Below are 16,388 nucleotides of genomic sequence, written 5' to 3' on the forward strand. Positions count from 1 at the left end.
AGTCGAACGGAGTCGTTGTAAAAGTCTATAGTTCCCTGCTTCCTTTACATTCGAAAATGATCACGTCGACCGAAATAACTGGCGTGAAACTATTTGTTCAATTTACCTCATTACGCAGGCGGCCCAATGAAACGCAGCCCTCCGTGTCCAACACCTGAGTGAAATAAAAGATTGGCGTAAAATGCAGCCTCCTGCAATGTCCCAGTGACATGGGACAGCAGTATTTGTATATAAAATAAATAAATGAAATAAAAAAGAAAGGAACTGCATTGCCTGTCGCAACCCCCCCCCCCTCCCTCTCAAAAAAAAAAAAAAAGAAAAAAAGCTGCCGTCGCACTCCGCGATGTTATTGCGATTGGCGCTGTGCTCAACTCCCGATTAGACGCATCTAGTGTAGTCACGCTATAAGCAGCTGGGGTGAGGCGAACTGCTTCATCGCAACGTATCACCTAGCTTCATTTTAAGCCACATATGTAAAATAATTTACACCCTTTAAAGTGAGTGAATAAGGGCTTAAATAGGTCTATAACTCAAGCCCTTACAAGCCCCTTTTTGGGTGTAACTCACAGGAAAGCAATGTACACCCTTATAAGTGAATAAAGGTGTAAATCAATTTACAACTCCCACCCTTACGCCCTTTTAGAGTGTATCTCACAGAAAAATAATGTACACCCTTAAAAGTGAGCAATGATGTAAACCAATCTAAAACTCACACCCTTGTATATTCTTTTTGGGTGTGACACACAGCAAAATAATTTACACCTTTAACAGGGATCAAGGGGGTAAACAGATCCGTAATTCACGCCTATATCTATTTATAACTCACATCAATGCATAACTAACATTGGGAGTTATATTTGATTCACACTAGTATTCTGTTTTAAGGGTGCGAATTATTATGCTGCGCACTCCGACGTCATGGAGGCGTTTCACTGCCAGCCACGCTTCGCAGCGCTCCTTGCGTAATCAGGTAAATTGAACAAATAATGACATTTATTTAGGTTTAGATCGCTATTTTGAAGTGCACTAACACAAAAGTAGAATTTTACGACGATTCTTTCCAATATAAAAAAAATTTGCCGTGAAGACTGTAAGTAAAAAGGTAACGAATGTATTAGTTTGGTTACGGAATGAACGGTTTTGGCTTTTCTATCAAATTATGTATCTGAAGTGACGAGATTCGAGTGTTCTAAGCAAAAAAAAAAATAGAACTGCGTGAAAGAAACTTCTGTTCACAAAACTCACAAAAATATCTATAGAGTATTGAGTATTCATGCCTGTAAAAGGAGACACTTTATATCCCAATTGCAAGATACTTATTTCATTTCACCTTAATTTTTTTTAATGCTAACAGTTCTTTCACCGCACGATTCATGGCCAATCCCCCAGAGTTGGCTGCGCCATTTCGCTAGGGTACAAGAACAAGAACAAGAACAAGAAAGCCGGATTCTACCTCCAGTACGAAGTAGAATTTTAATTTCGGGCCTCAATTTCTTTTACCCGAATTGCTGCAAATCGGTAAGTGAGAAGGAAAACTGACACACTGATTAAGTATACGTATCCGTAAGTGAACCAAAAACAGGTATCGCGCAGTTTCGTAAACAGTACCTGTTAGTACCAGTATCTCAAGCGGACAATTGTATGATGTACGAACTTACCGCTCACCTCAAATCTTTTACAATGATAACGAAGGTCTTGCAAAAAGTCCAACTCGCAACTTAGCGGTATATTTCAGAGCGTGGCGTGCAATACATCATCAATTTTATCTGCTTTAGATGTTCTACGAAAAAAATCATTTCGCCCACTTTTGACATTTCTCTTTACCTTACTATTTCTACATTTCGGTTAAACATAAAAATCTTTCATCTGTGAATACTATGGGTTAGTTGTCTGTTTCTTCTGACGCTTATGACCACTGTGGTTGTGACCACTGTAGTTATGCCCGCTGTGTTTGTGACCAGTTGTGACTAACAAAAAAAATGGCGACCCCCTCGGATGCCTTTATTCCTGTCGCTCAGTGCCTAACAATTAAGGGCGTCGTATTTGGTAGTCTTGGTCCCATGAGCTGACATATAAATATTTGTTGAACAGTTGCCTGCTTCTAAGCTCACGCGCTAGGTTACGCTAGAGGGCACTAGAATTCTAGCACTCTCTAGTGACGCATGCGTTTGAGAGGATCTAGCTCGGGACCTACTATATATATAAATATATGGAAACGCAGAAATCGTGCTTTTTTCGACACCTAGTGCGCTTCATTTGATTAGGTTGGTGCATTCAAAAGAAAAAAGTTCAACTCTCTAATGACCTTAGGAAGGGAATTTAGGCCGTCGTTTTCCGACAAAAATTGTTAAATTTCCCGAAAAAGAAAAAATCCAAATAAACTGAAGTATATTTCGTGTAAAGGCCGCTAATAGATGGCTATCGCCATCTAGTGGTGGCCCGCGGAACTGTGCAGCGCGCGAAAATTCATCGATGTGCGCGCGCGGCATCGGGACACCCATAGAGTTTCTCTAAGAAACTCTATGGGGACACCGAAGGTAATTGCTTCTCCGCTGATGATGATGAAACAACTTTTTTTATTGAAAACAGCAAGTGTCAGAGGAATTTATCTCCCCTCCCTTAGATGGCGGCGGAGAGATAAACTCTTCTGATTCTTCTCTGGAAAAATTTTCCCCCAAATTTTGGGCAGCTAATGGCGTTTTTCACTGGTCGATTCGGAGCAGAATTTCTTGCTCCGTGGCAACGAATCCGAATTTCACTGGTCGATCTGGAGCGGGTTCGCGCGTTCCACTGGTCGTTTCGGATCAACTCCGCCGCCGAGGCGCGGATTCGGGCGGAAATAGCTCGCGTCACTTCCGTTTTCAAGCGAAATCGGTACCCGGTTGGTACGCACAACATTGTGTTGCTTCGCAACATGGCTGCGTTCGGTGCTGCTGCAGCGCTCGCGTTTAGCGATGAGAGCGCGGACGACAGCGATTACGAAGTGACGCAAGTGCTGTACGAAGACTTCTAAGCACGTTGTCCATGCACAATCCTTGCGGGCGCGACATGGAAATGACGGACTATGCGACTGCCACGGTCAAATTACACACGGGGGACGGCGAGTTTGGTTGCCGTGGAAACGTACAGAACGGAAGTAGGGCTGGTTTTCGGAACCGGTTCGTGCGACGTGTACGCAGACTTCCTGCGTGATCCGCCGCGGAGCGTTTTTGCGTTCCGCTGGCCGATTCGGATTTGTGAAACCCGAGCGCTCGCTCGAGGATTTCAGCGGCCGCTCCAGATCGACCAGTGAAAAACGCCATAAGTTGGGGTTTGGCCTTTCCAGGTCAGTGAATGTCCAGGCCAGTGAATGCATGATCACTGACCTGGGCAAGCAAAGTAGAAGGGTGGGTCTAAAAATTAATCCGCAGAAAACTAAAGTAATGTTTAACAGTCTTGAAAGAGAACAGCAGTTTACGATAGGTAGCGAGGCACTGGAAGTTCTAAGGGAATACATCTACTTAGGGCAAGTAGTGACCGCTGATCTGGATCATGAGACTGAAATAATCAGAATAAGAATGGGCTGGGGTGCGTTTGGCAGGCATTCTCAGATCATGACCACCAGGTTGCCATTATCCCTCAAGAGATAAGTGTATAACAGCTGTCTTACCAGTACTCACCTACGGGGCAACAACCTGGAGGCTTACGAAAAGAGTTCTGCTTAACAGAGGACGACGCAACGAGCTATGGAAAGAAGAATGATGGGTGTAACGTTAAGGGATGAGAAGAGAGCAGATTGGGTGAGGGAACAAACGCGAGTTAATGACATCTTAGTTGAAATCAAGAAAAATAAATGGGCATGGGCAGGATATGTAATGAGGAGGGAAGATAACCGATGGTCATTAAGGGTTACGGACTGGATTCCAAGAGAAGGGAAGAGTAGCAGGGGGCGGCAGAAAGTTAGGCGGGCGGATGAGATTAAGCAGTTTGCAGGGACGACATGGTCACAATTAGTACATGACCGGGGTAGCTGGAGAAATATAGGAGAGGCCTTTGCCCTGCAGTGGGCGTAGCCAGGCTGCTGCTGCTGATGATGATGAAGTTGGGGGTACGGCCTTTACACGAGTCTATACGATATTTAGTTTACAACATTGTAACCCAGGAAAAGAACGCCATCATGATTCTGTAAACTTCACCTAATAACGCATTTAAAGCGGACATGATTGTTATGCGCCACTCTAAAATATAACACGAATTTTTCAGTGTACTTTTTCGAAACCCTCGCAAACTTTCTAACAGTGCATGTAGGCTGTACATTCATATATCGGATTCGCGCGCTTTATATTCTCCAACAGCTGCCGCATATCGAACTGCATGCTATATCTTTCTTTGGTGCAGAGTTACGCATTTGAAAATTTCGTGCTTCAATTTTTAGAGCGCAGCTCTTTGGCGTCCGTTCCTGGGTTTCGCGTCGTCGTCGGCGTTGTCGTCGGCCTCGTAACCAGCTCCGCCCCCCTTTCATCCCCCCAGCGCTAGCAGCGACCGACTGATACCGCTGGATGCCGCTGACGCCGCTAGAGAGTCAAGATAACGTGACTGCATAGAACACCGTCGCCGCCATGCAGAAAGAGGAGGAAAGGGTCCCCCCCCCCTGTTCTTGTGTGGCGGATAGGGTGCTCTTCAGTTGCCGACGCGCCGGTTATTTCACGTAGGCCCCGGCACGTCGACGAATACGTGACCACCTTCCCACGGCTAGACCTGGTTCTTAGCGCTGCGGAAGCGAGGGTATCATATTGTTTGTGTCGGCATCGGCGGCGTTGTCCCTGAAACCAACTCCGCAGCTGGGGTTGACTCACTATAGGCGTCAGCGGCATCAGTCAGTCGCTGCTATCTCTTCCCTCCTCCCTTTATCGTGTTGTCCGCTTGCTGCGCGCGCTTCTGCTCCCATCGTTTGCCGCTGGGTGTACACGCCGCCCCCCTCCCCCCTCTTCCTGCGAGTCTCCGGTTGTCAAAGCGCCGGCTCGAACTTAATTCCTTTCTTCGCTCCTCCTCCAATGCAACCCCTGTGCGGTGGCAATCAGAGAGCCAGATCGGTGGCGGCGGATCTGTATATGTGCACCGCCCGAGCCGAAATCGCCGCTGCCGTTCGCCACTGCCGTTCGCCACTGCGAAATTATCTGCCAGTTCTTTCTGAGCCATGAGCGAGACGACCGATGGAAGTCCTCCGTCTGCTGCTGCTGCTGCTGCTAAACGAGCTGCCAGAGCAGAGGCCCAGCGCCGTCGCCGTCAGAATCCAGAGGTGCGTGCCGCCGAAGCAGAAGCTTACCTAGTGGAGTCTTTGTTAAAGGAATACGTGTGAAAAATAAAAAAAAAATTCTGTGATAGCGCATACATGTGTTGCTCGATTTCTTTGCCTCAATCTATCGAAAAGGTGAAACAGCTTATTTGCTGCGCTCAAATTTCGCATTAGGAAGTAACGTAATCGTCGGTAATTTTTTTAGGAACCCTTACAAAAAGTTTCAAGCCCTAAACCAAAATATTGCTCGCTAGTCAGTAAATTTGATTTATTTCTCAAATGCAGCAAATTCCATTCATACTGGTCAATCGATTGTCTCATAAAAGCATTTCTGCGTTTTGCATGCATTCGAATAGGCACCATCGGAAAAATCGTTTTTCTCGGCAACCACTGCACCAAATTTGGTGAGGTTTGTTATACTTAAAAAAAGAAATCCAGTGACAGCTGGAAGCAGATTTCTTATTTAGTTCGTTAATTTATTTTTATATATACTGTCAAAAATAGCAAATTTCCAGAAATGAAACTACCAAGTTGACAACTCTATAAACCGGCAATAAAATATAAAAGCGAAATTCTGTAAATTTCTACTAATAATACGTCTAAAGCGGTAAAAAAAAAAACTGACCTATTATTTATACACCACTCTCCAGCGTACCGTTCTTACGTGAGCGTGACTTTTGCAAAGCCATTGTAAATATTGTACGTGACAAATTCACGTAAGCTGTATGTATATATATTCTGGGAACGGCGCGGTCCCTCAGTCCACGACAGCAGGCCCCAGTCCTGGCCAGCCGTGCCCCAAGAACGCCCGGCCTAGCCTCGAACCACCGCTCGCGCTTACGAGTCACTTTGCCCCCTACTTCTTCGACTGCTAGCTTCTTCGACTGCTGGCTCCAATGCCGGAGTTCCGACGATGCCGGTAGCTCCGATGATGATGGCGGAGTTCCCACGCTGCTCCTCCCTCTGCGAAGGCGATGACAGCACTGGCTCACGGAGGCTTGCAGCGACGGCATCGCATCCCCGGTGCTGGGCAAGTCTTCTAAACTGCTGCACCGAACGGGGACTGGCGGAGAAGGCAACGACCGAGTCACCAAGGTCTTCCAGGAACCCGAAGGCCCTAAACCTGGCCGGCTCCCCGGACGTATACGCTTCGCGAAGATACGCTAGACCAGGTGCTGAGGCCTCCCAGTTGTCGAGGTCTTGCAGGAACCAGAAGGCCCTGAACCTTTCTCGGAGGCACACTTGGTCCAGTCTTCCTCCTCGACCTCGTTCTGACGAGCGCACGTCAGCAGGTCGCCGGAAGCCGCCCGCTCGCAGTCATTACACCGCACAGAGACCAGACGGCACCGCACCACGCAGTTAACGGGAGGGGAAGATCGCAGATGACGATGGTCGTCGCTCGAACGGTGCCGCTTCCACTGCCATTGGCAACTGACCTCGAGCGCCCTTGAGTTTATCGTCGTAGCCGTCGTTAAACTCCTCTTCTTCGGAATCATCGTCGTCTCCGCTACCACTGCTGCCGGCCGGTAGCCGAGGAACCGCCGCCAGAGTCCGAGACCTTCCTCGTACGAGGACGACGCGCGCAGTTCTTGTTCTCGGCCTCGCTACCCGACGAGCGGGTCTTCCGAGCCGTTTTCTTCGACGGCTTGCTTTCGCGCACCTTGGCGGCTCCCTCACCGTCAACGGTCCAGTCGTCGTCGCTCTCCGACGTCTCCGAGTCGCTCGACGCGGTCGCGCCGCCGGATTTGGAGCCCCGCCTGGTCTCCGTGCTTCGACACCTCGTCGCGTTGATGCAGCACTGCATCGCGTTGATGCAGTAACCGCGCCTTCAGGGCCCTTCTCCAACGGTCGCGCCGGGAGCTGCAGCAGCCAGTAGGAGACCGCGTCGGCCCCGTGTCCACTGCCAGACCCGATGACGGCGACATAGGAGGAGCCGGCGGAAACGCTCCTCGGCGAACGCCAGAGCTGCAGCTCGCGCCACCGCGGCGATGGTGACGCACCAGGCCAGGCAGGCGTCGCTACTGGCCGCCCGTCTTCCCCACGATCGTGGTCCGTCCCGGAACGCAGCCGGGACCCCCCACGTTACGGGCGCCAATGTGGGAACGGCGCGGTCCCTCGGTCCACGCCAGCAGGCCCCAGTCCTGGCCAGCCGAGCCCCAAGAGTGCCCAGCCGAGCCTCGAACCACCGCTCGCGCTCGCGAGTCACTTCGTCCTCTCTACAGCGTACTAGAATAGTACTCTACAGTGCACTAGAATAGTGGACTACAGTGTACTCTTCTAGTACACCGTAGTCCTCTCCTTCTTCGAGTGCTGGCTGGCTCCGATGCCAGAGTTCCGATGATGATGATGATGATGGCGGAGTTCTCATTATATATATATATATATATATATATATATATATATATATATATATATATATATATATAACTTTGATGCTTTAACGGATGCTATTTACAGAACCACGATGTGTTTTCCATGCAGAGAGACAAATTTGTAAACTTCGGGCTTCCATTGTTGGTGGTGGTGATAAACTTTATTGAAAGGGGGAAGGGTAAAGGGGGACGTGGCTGAGGGTTCGAGCTCAAGTAAGGCCCTGGGCCTGCTTGGCCTTTTCTGCCCAGTCCACTGGTTCAAGCTATCGGTCGACGTCCCCGGAACTGAGCCAAGCTGTCCAGTCAGTCTCGCTGCTTACAGGCGGATGAGAGAACGGGAGCGAGGTGCATTCCCACATTATGTGTGTGAGTGTTCCTGTTTCTGAACAGAGCCTACATTGGTCGCTTTCCTTGCCCCCTGTGATTTTGTTAATGTATTTTGGGTGTGGGTATGTGTTTGTCTGAAGTAGCCGAAACGCGACCGCTTGCGTTTTGTCGAGTTGCTTGGCCGGTGGTGGGAGCGCGCGACGCCTCAAGCGATACCGATGGGCTATTTCATAATAAGTCTCGCAGGGTTCTTCGTGTCTCTCCTCCTCATTCACGCCGTCCGCATCCGCGGACGAGGCTCGGCGCGCGAGATCTCGAGCCAAACTGTGAGCCGACGCGTTGCCGGGCACAGCCGCGCGAGCGGGGGTCCACACGAAGGTTTTCAAGCCGCTTAGGGGGCGTCGTGTGAGGACATGGTACGCCTGTTTGGAAATTCTACCACGGACGAAATTGCCGATGGCCTGCTTGCTGTCGCTGATGACGGTATTCGCTTCCGCATGCATGGCCATGGCAATCGTAGTTTCCTCCGCTTCCAGCACTCGGCCAGCCGTGATTGTCGTATGTTCTATCAGTCCTCCGTTGTGATACGCTACCACCGCGGTCATGAGGTCGCCGCGAGGGTGTCTGGCTGCGTCTGTGTAGACCACTCCATCTTGCGAGCAGTAGCAAGCTGTAGCGTCGCCAAATGGCTTCACTATGGGCCAGCCGACGGCCCTGATGGAACTCGGGGTCCATGTTGCGGGGTAGCTTACATTGTATTAGCGTGCAATTCTTTAAATATGCACTTGTAAATATTTTAAGGCATTACATCAAAATTTTGCCTGCAACGGTGACTAGAAAGTAACTTTGTTTCTAGAATGCAACAAATTTCACTAAAATCCGCCCAGGGCCGGGTGATCTCTAAAAAGCATTTCTGCGTTTCGCATGTATTCGAATAAGCGGCATCAAAATTGGGCCCAAGCTAAAGCCTCCCCCTAAGAAAAAAACAAAAACAGATGTGTCGTAACGGGCGGTTTTTACCGCGAACGGCGCTGTTTAACACTCCTTCGTACAATCCTTCGTACACACGCGCACAACACACGCAACAATCCTTCGTACACATGCACAAATTAAATACCCAAGAAAGTGGACGAAATATGATCTCCGTTGTAGTTAAATTGGTAAAGCAAGGGGAACCGGTAAGGCGCGCCTCCTCTCCTAGCCCGGCTGCTGATGCGCATTCAGGGTGTCGAACCGAAATCTTTTGAGCTTCGGTTCAGGCTCGGGCTTTTTGGTTCGGATGGGGTTCAGCTCCGAAGCGAAAACCGGTTCGAAACTTTCTGAACCGATGCATTTCCAAACGGCTTCGAAGAAAAAAAAAAACTTCTGCAGAAGTTCCACTGCAGTTGTCTAAGTATGCGTAAGCACATTTGTTCATCTGCATGCATACGACGCGACGTATGTTGTTTTAACGCGATAGCTTTAACATAGAATAGCATTAAGAGGAAGCTTTAGCTCGGGTGCTCGTATCTAAACCCAGGTAGCACACAAAGTCTTGAAAACGTCGTATTAAGGGATTCAACGTCTGAAACGGATTTTTGACCAAAATCGACGCATCAAAGACGTTCCAAACAAGATAGCTTAAAAACGAGGGGTGAATACGTTTTGATAACGTTGGAAGCCAGACAGCTTAAAAACGAGGGGTGAATACGTTTTGCAAATGACTCAAAACGCCACCGCCACGCCACGGCGCGTCAGCCTCTTTAGCGGCTTCTACAATATTCAACAACCCATCAACGCGATCCAACCTTGCGCAAGGTGGCGATACCGTCGTCAAATCATGTGACCAAGGTGGCCACATGATTCGTGATGCCGGGCAGCCAGGCGAGCCGGGGCATAGTCGCGTCGTCATGGCGTCGTCACGTCACCGCACTCGCATTCCGCGGTGGTGCGTTTGCGGCTGTTCTGAACGTGCTGCCGCTGCCCTTTGCTATGTAAGTGTTGCAGTGTTTTGCTGTCAAGAAAACGATATTCTGTGATCAGTTTGGGTTGTGCGATATGTTTGTGTGGTTTCAATTTGGAAATCAGTAGTGTTTTCAATTGTTATGTGATCAAGGCGGCCACGTTATTCGTGAAGCCGGGCATAGTTACGTTATCGCACTCGCATGGCACTATGGTCTGTTTGCGACTGTTCTGAATGTGCTGCCGCTGCCCTTTGTCATGTAAGTGTTGCAGTGCTTTGCTGTCAAGAAAACGACATTCTGTGATTAGTTTGGGTTGTGCGATCTGTTTGAGCCGGGTATAATAACGTTATCGCACTTGCATTGCGCTGTGGCATGATAGCGGCTGTTCTGAATGTGCTGCCGCTGCCCTTTGTCATGTAAGTGTTGCAGGGTTTTGCCGTCAAGAAAACGACGTTCTGTGATTAGTTTGGGTTGTGCGATCTGTTTGTGTAGTTTAATTTGGAAATCAGTAGTGTTTTCAATTGGAGGGCGCGGAGTGGAGGGCACTAATCAGCTCTTCAAGTTCATTGTCATGTTATGTGAGGCGCCTTTTCACTGACGCTGTAATTAAGGCTTTAAGGGCAGTATAAGGACGAAAGTTAGAGGGACGAAATCGTGCCTGTGTGTCCCTAGCGTCGGGGTCGGCCGCTATGCGTGATCCTAACAAGAAAGCATTTTGCAGAATGCGAAGAAAGGCGGCAAAATTTCTGTCTGTGCGCACCTTGCCGATCTCCGCAATAGAGTCATCATCGTGGTATTTTAGTCTCCCGTTTAGCAAGAGTGTTGCAGACAAGGGAACTGGTTCAAACAGGCTTTTTTTTAATGATTCACTACTAGTGCGGTATCCCAAAAGGTGAGGTCAAGTGCTCACCCTATTTTCTTCGCTCGCGCTACAGCGCACTGACAGAATTTTGCGTGCACCATACCGTGCTTTTATCGTTTGCGCTTGAGGTTCTCGATTGTGTTTTCGTCCCCTTTACCCACGTGATGGGTATTTCATGGTATTACCGGGTACCACATGTGTCCATATGTTGTGTCCAATATATGAAACGGCCAAATTCGATTTTATTTGACGCCTCAAATGGTAGTAATGTATTGAGTCCCTTGTAGCTTTGTGCTTGTTATCAATTTTACTATTTGGCGAATGGATACAGCATGTACGCTGCATAACTCGCTTGTGCATACTGCATACGTGAGTCGAGTATGCCCTTGGTATAAAATAACTTGTATGCTTTAGGTAGTACGATTGTTTGCAGTTTGGGACTTGTGTCGGAATGTACGCTGTGCGCCCTTCGCGCTTTACGGCGGCCTGCCGAGTTCGTGCGCGTGCCATGTGTGCGCATGGAGTTCGCGAAGCGCTCTCGCAGTTTTTTTTTAGTATATATATACATGTGTTCTGTTCGCGCGCTTCGCACAACAGGGCATGTCGCAGTTCTTTGTCCTTGTGCAACACATTTTCCTAGCGTACGTCTGTGCATTATTTGGTACCGGTTTCACACGGGGCTCTTTTAGCCGCTATCCAGTCCGTTACAAATCGAATTTCTCGGTCGTGATGGCTCCTCTGCGCAAGCTACGAGAGTGAGCCAGTCGCATCGATAATTTCTATCCGGATCGGGCTTGATCGCGATCGAGAGTGGTCGTGTGACACCGGTTTTACACATGGCTCCCACATAGGGAACACTTTAAGTTCAATGCTACTGAGTGAAGAGCAAGTGGTGGTATGTGGGCAAGTCTTTCTGGTGAAGCCAATACTTGTGCATTCAAAACATTTCAATTACCAGCGTAGTGCATCAATGTGTCTACTTCGACAAAATAGAGCACCAGTGCAGATATCTGAACATACCTGTCCAGGGCAGCAAGTGTGTCTAGATTGAAACCACTACCAGCATGTGCGGCAGTTCTATTTCCAGCAGCGGGACTGCACAATAATCAGTAGGGTGCTCTCAAGCTGTTTATCTATGAAGCTCTGCCTGGACTGTGTGCCAAATATTTTTGGACGTGAAAGTGGGGGTGAATTGGTAAACATCAGTGGAACTGTGCCTGGACTTTGTGGAAAATGTTTTTGGATGTGAAAGTGTGAGTGAAATGGCAAAGAATTTGCTCTGGGCTACATGTGTTAAACGTTTTTCTCATTCAGAGTGCTTTTTTTTTTTACTTTAGGAGACTAGAGATGTGCGCAAAGTGTGACATGTCAGTGTGCTAATTAATGTATTTGCTGGTTAGCAAATTATTCGTTGCAACTTTATTTTTGCCAGAGAGGTACAACTTTGCCTCTTGTAAAGGGCTTTTTAGATAAAACACTTACTATTTATTATGACCATTGCTTCCTTTGTTACACAAATGCAGCTTCCAGTGCATTCCAGTTTATTTCCATGTTTATGTAAGTTTCTAATATGAGGCTTGCATATTCATTTCTCACGTTCTGGAGTGGCAAGATGCAGCATTACTGTCTCATCGTTCGCTGTACTACAGTAGTGTTCACTTGTTACACTGAATCCCCCGTTTAAGTATTCTGCACTAATTTCACTTTATTGCTTTTTTGTTGTATGGTTATTTTTTCTCGCCATTACTTTCTTTGATATATCCTAAAGGCAATATTTCCAATTTTGCATTGTTCCCATTTTTTTTATTTCTGTCACAGGATTGTTTTATGATGGTATGCGGTGGTATTTCTTTTTGTGCTCTTTTCAAGCTTCTAGATGATTGGTAACATTGCTTGGAGGCAGTTACCATCCAATTCATACTCTTGCATTTTTCAGTCTACTTCTTCCATTCGCTCCGATGTCACTTCTGCATAACTCTAGTCCATCTAATAGCACGCGCACTTTACTATGATAAATTAGACACTTTAGTACACTCCAGGTTTTTCTGTTCATTTTTGTATGTGTACTTGGAATTTTGTTTATGTGCTAGTGAATGTTCACTTTCGAGTTCATTACGAATCCTTTCTGCGACTTTTGTCATTGTTGATCTTTTATTTCTATTTGCATTTCTCACACAGTTTGTTCGAACCTTGCATAAGCATTACATTTTAATAAAGTGTTCTTGCTTTGTCACAATGTTCTCATTTCATGTACTCTTGGCATGAAGGGCTTGGTCTGGCCACCTGCCAAGACGTGGCCATTTGTTCTTTGCAGGATGTCATTCCCATTGTGGTTGTAAGCATCGTAGCTTACTAAAGGCGGTATTAAGGATTTATTATTCCCAACAGGCTCATTTTCGTGCGACTTGGTAGACGATGCGCCGGCCATGCGGGGAACAGTGCTTGGCACTGCGCCATGGCTCTTACAGTCAACACCGACGCTTCTACTCATCTGGGGCGCGATTGGAGATCGTTGTTCGAAACGCCCGATCAGTTTCACCTCGCGCGATTGGCCTAGGCCGTGCCAACGGTTGCGGCTGACGACGTCTGCGCGGCATAGGCCAGTCGCGTGAGGCGAAACTAAACGCGTGTTTTGAACAACGATGTCTCATCGCGCCCGTCACCCGCGAAAATTAGCTTCAGATGATCGTAAACCTTTCAAGACCGCTTCTAGACCAGCTTTTTGATAACGTCCTAAAAACGTTTAGAAATTGGTTACGAATAGTTTTGGCAAAGGGATTACTTGTGTCTTTCCCAATCCTATTTCTAGACCAGCTTTTCGAATACGTCTTGCAGACCTGTTCTAGATCGTCTCAAGAAAGTAATTAAGCCGGACATTAGCAGAGATATCCGACGTTTTCCCGCCGAAGTTCTCTAATTCGTGTCTTCTTTAACCCGTTTTTATCGTCTTGGATAGACGCTACGAAGACGTTACGTATCTCTTTTGTGCTACCTGGGAGTGAACTGGCAAAGATTTGCTCTGGGCTACATGTGTTAAACGTTTTTCTCATTCAGAGTGCTTTTTTTTACTTTAGGAGACTGGAGATGTGCGCAAAGTGTGACATGTCAGCGTGCTAATTAATGTATTTGCTGGTTTGCAAATTATTCGTTGCAACTTTATTTTTGCCAGAGAGGTACAACTTTGCCTCTTGTAAAGGGCTTTTCAGATAAAACACTTACTATTTATTATGACCATTGCTTCCTTTGTTACACAAATGCAGCTTCCAGTGCATTCCATTTTATTTCCATGTTTATGTAAGTTTCTAATATGAGGCTTGCATATTCATTTCTCACGTTCTGGAGTGGCAAGATGCAGCATTACTGTCTCATCGTTCGCTGTACTACAGTAGTGTTCACTTGTTACACTGAATCCCCCGTTTAAGTATTCTGTACTAATTTCACTTTATTGCTTTTTTGTTGTATGGTTATTTTTCTCGCCATTACCTTCTTTGATATATCCTAAAGGCAATATTTCCAATTTTGCATTGTTCCCATTTTTTTTATTTCTGTCACAGGATTGTTTTATGATGGTATGCGGTGGTATTTCTTTTTGTGCTCTTTTCAAGCTTCTAGATGACTGGTAACATTGCTTGGAGGCAGTTACCATCCAATTCATACTCTTGCATTTTTCAGTCTACTTCTTCCATTCGCTCCGATGTCACTTCTGCGTAACTCTAGTCCATCTAATAGCACGCGCACTTTACTATGATAAATTAGACACTTTAGTACACTCCAGGTTTTTCTGTTCATTTTTGTATGTGTACTTGGAATTTTGTTTATGTGCTAGTGAATGTTCACTTTCGAGTTCATTACGAATCCTTTCTGCGACTTTTGTCATTGTTGATGTACTTTTATTTCTATTTGCATTTCTCACACAGTTTGTTCGAACATTGCATAAGCATTACATTTTAATAAAGTGTTCTTGCTTTGTCACAATGTTCTCATTTCATGCACTCTTGGCATGAAGGGCTTGGTCTGGCCACCTGCCAAGACGTGGCCATTTGTTCTTTGCAGGAGGTCGTTCCCATTGTGGTTGTAAGCATCGTAGCTTACTAAAGGCGGTATTAAGGATTTATTATTCCTAACAGGCTCATTTTCGTGCGACTTGGTAGACGATGCGCCGGCCATGCGGGGAACAGTGCTTGGCACTGCGCCATGGTTCTTACAGTCAACACCGACGCTTCTACTCATCTGGGGCGCGATTGGAGATCGTTGTTCGAAACGCCCGATCAGTTTCACCTCACGCGATTGGCCTAGGCCGTGCCAACGGGTGCGGCTGACGACGTCTGCGCGGCATAGGCCAGTCGCGTGAGGCGAAACTAAACGCGTGTTTTGAACAACGATGTCTCATCGCGCCCGTCACCCGCGAAAATTAGCTTCAGATGATCGTAAACCTTTCAAGACCGCTTCTAGACCAGCTTTTTGATAACGTCCTAAAAACGTTTAGAAATTGGTTACGAATAGTTTTGGCAAAAGGATTACTTGTGTCTTTCCCAATCCTATTTCTAGACCAGCTTTTCGAATACGTCTTGCAGACCTGTTCTAGATCGTCTCAAGAAAGTAATTAAGTCGGACATTAGCAGAGATATCCGACGTTTTCCCGCCGAAGTTCTCTCATTCGTGTCTTCTTTAACCCGTTTTTATCGTCTTGGATAAACGCTACGAAAACGTTACGTATCTCTTTTGTGCTACCTGGGTACACTTTTGCAGAACACTTGTACACAACTAACAAATTCACATATTTGTAGTACTTACAGAAATCTCCAGGAGGGCTGCCGCGTGGCGTTTTTCAGAGTTACTGTATATGCTACCAGAGGTAGCATATACAGTAACTCTAGCGTTTTTATTGAGCGCCGTAAGCCAAACCTATGAGGAGCGTGCCGGGTTATCCCTCGTACTACAGATAGCGACTCCGCAAGTCCTCGCCCCCAATACGAAACTATGCGTGGAAAGGGGCTGGGTGCTTCCAGTGTCAGAACTCGATCCTAGACCTTCGAGACTACAACTAAACCTGTCTTTGCAAACACCCTTTTACAGGGGCCTGGGCCTGTCTTTCGTCCCTTTTCGTGCGCTAAAAACCTCAGTTATGGAATACCAACACGCCCTAACCTACGCTCTTTCAGTTTTCATCGATGTGGATAAATGCACTTGAAGTGAAAATAGGCTATTTCAGAAATACTTTGACGCAAAAAGTACTTCAATGCGATCAGTAAAAGCGGAGGTCTTGGTAATCCAACACTGCCTCCGCTTTGTTCCCGGTCCTTCTTAAAGGCCTTGCACTGTGAAGGCTACGACGGATGGTGGGGCGTGCCCGCAACGATCCGCCTTCGAAACGCCACTGTGACGCGCAGTTCAAATGTCACTTCCAATGGCTAACGTACACGTTACTTCTTACTTGGTGCCTACAACGTGCTAAATGTAAGCCAAATGCGGTTGTTCTCAGCCAGCCGCCGTGCGCTTAGCCAGTGGACTCGTGGCGGCATCCCGTGGTATCTACGCTACGTAGCCGACCGTAGCTACCAGTAGCAGCTGCGTATATGAATCCACTTTATTGCGACATAAAACGTCCA

This window comes from Dermacentor variabilis, chromosome 8 (assembly GCF_050947875.1).
Source record: "Dermacentor variabilis isolate Ectoservices chromosome 8, ASM5094787v1, whole genome shotgun sequence".
Classification (NCBI taxonomy): Eukaryota; Metazoa; Arthropoda; class Arachnida; order Ixodida; family Ixodidae; genus Dermacentor; species Dermacentor variabilis.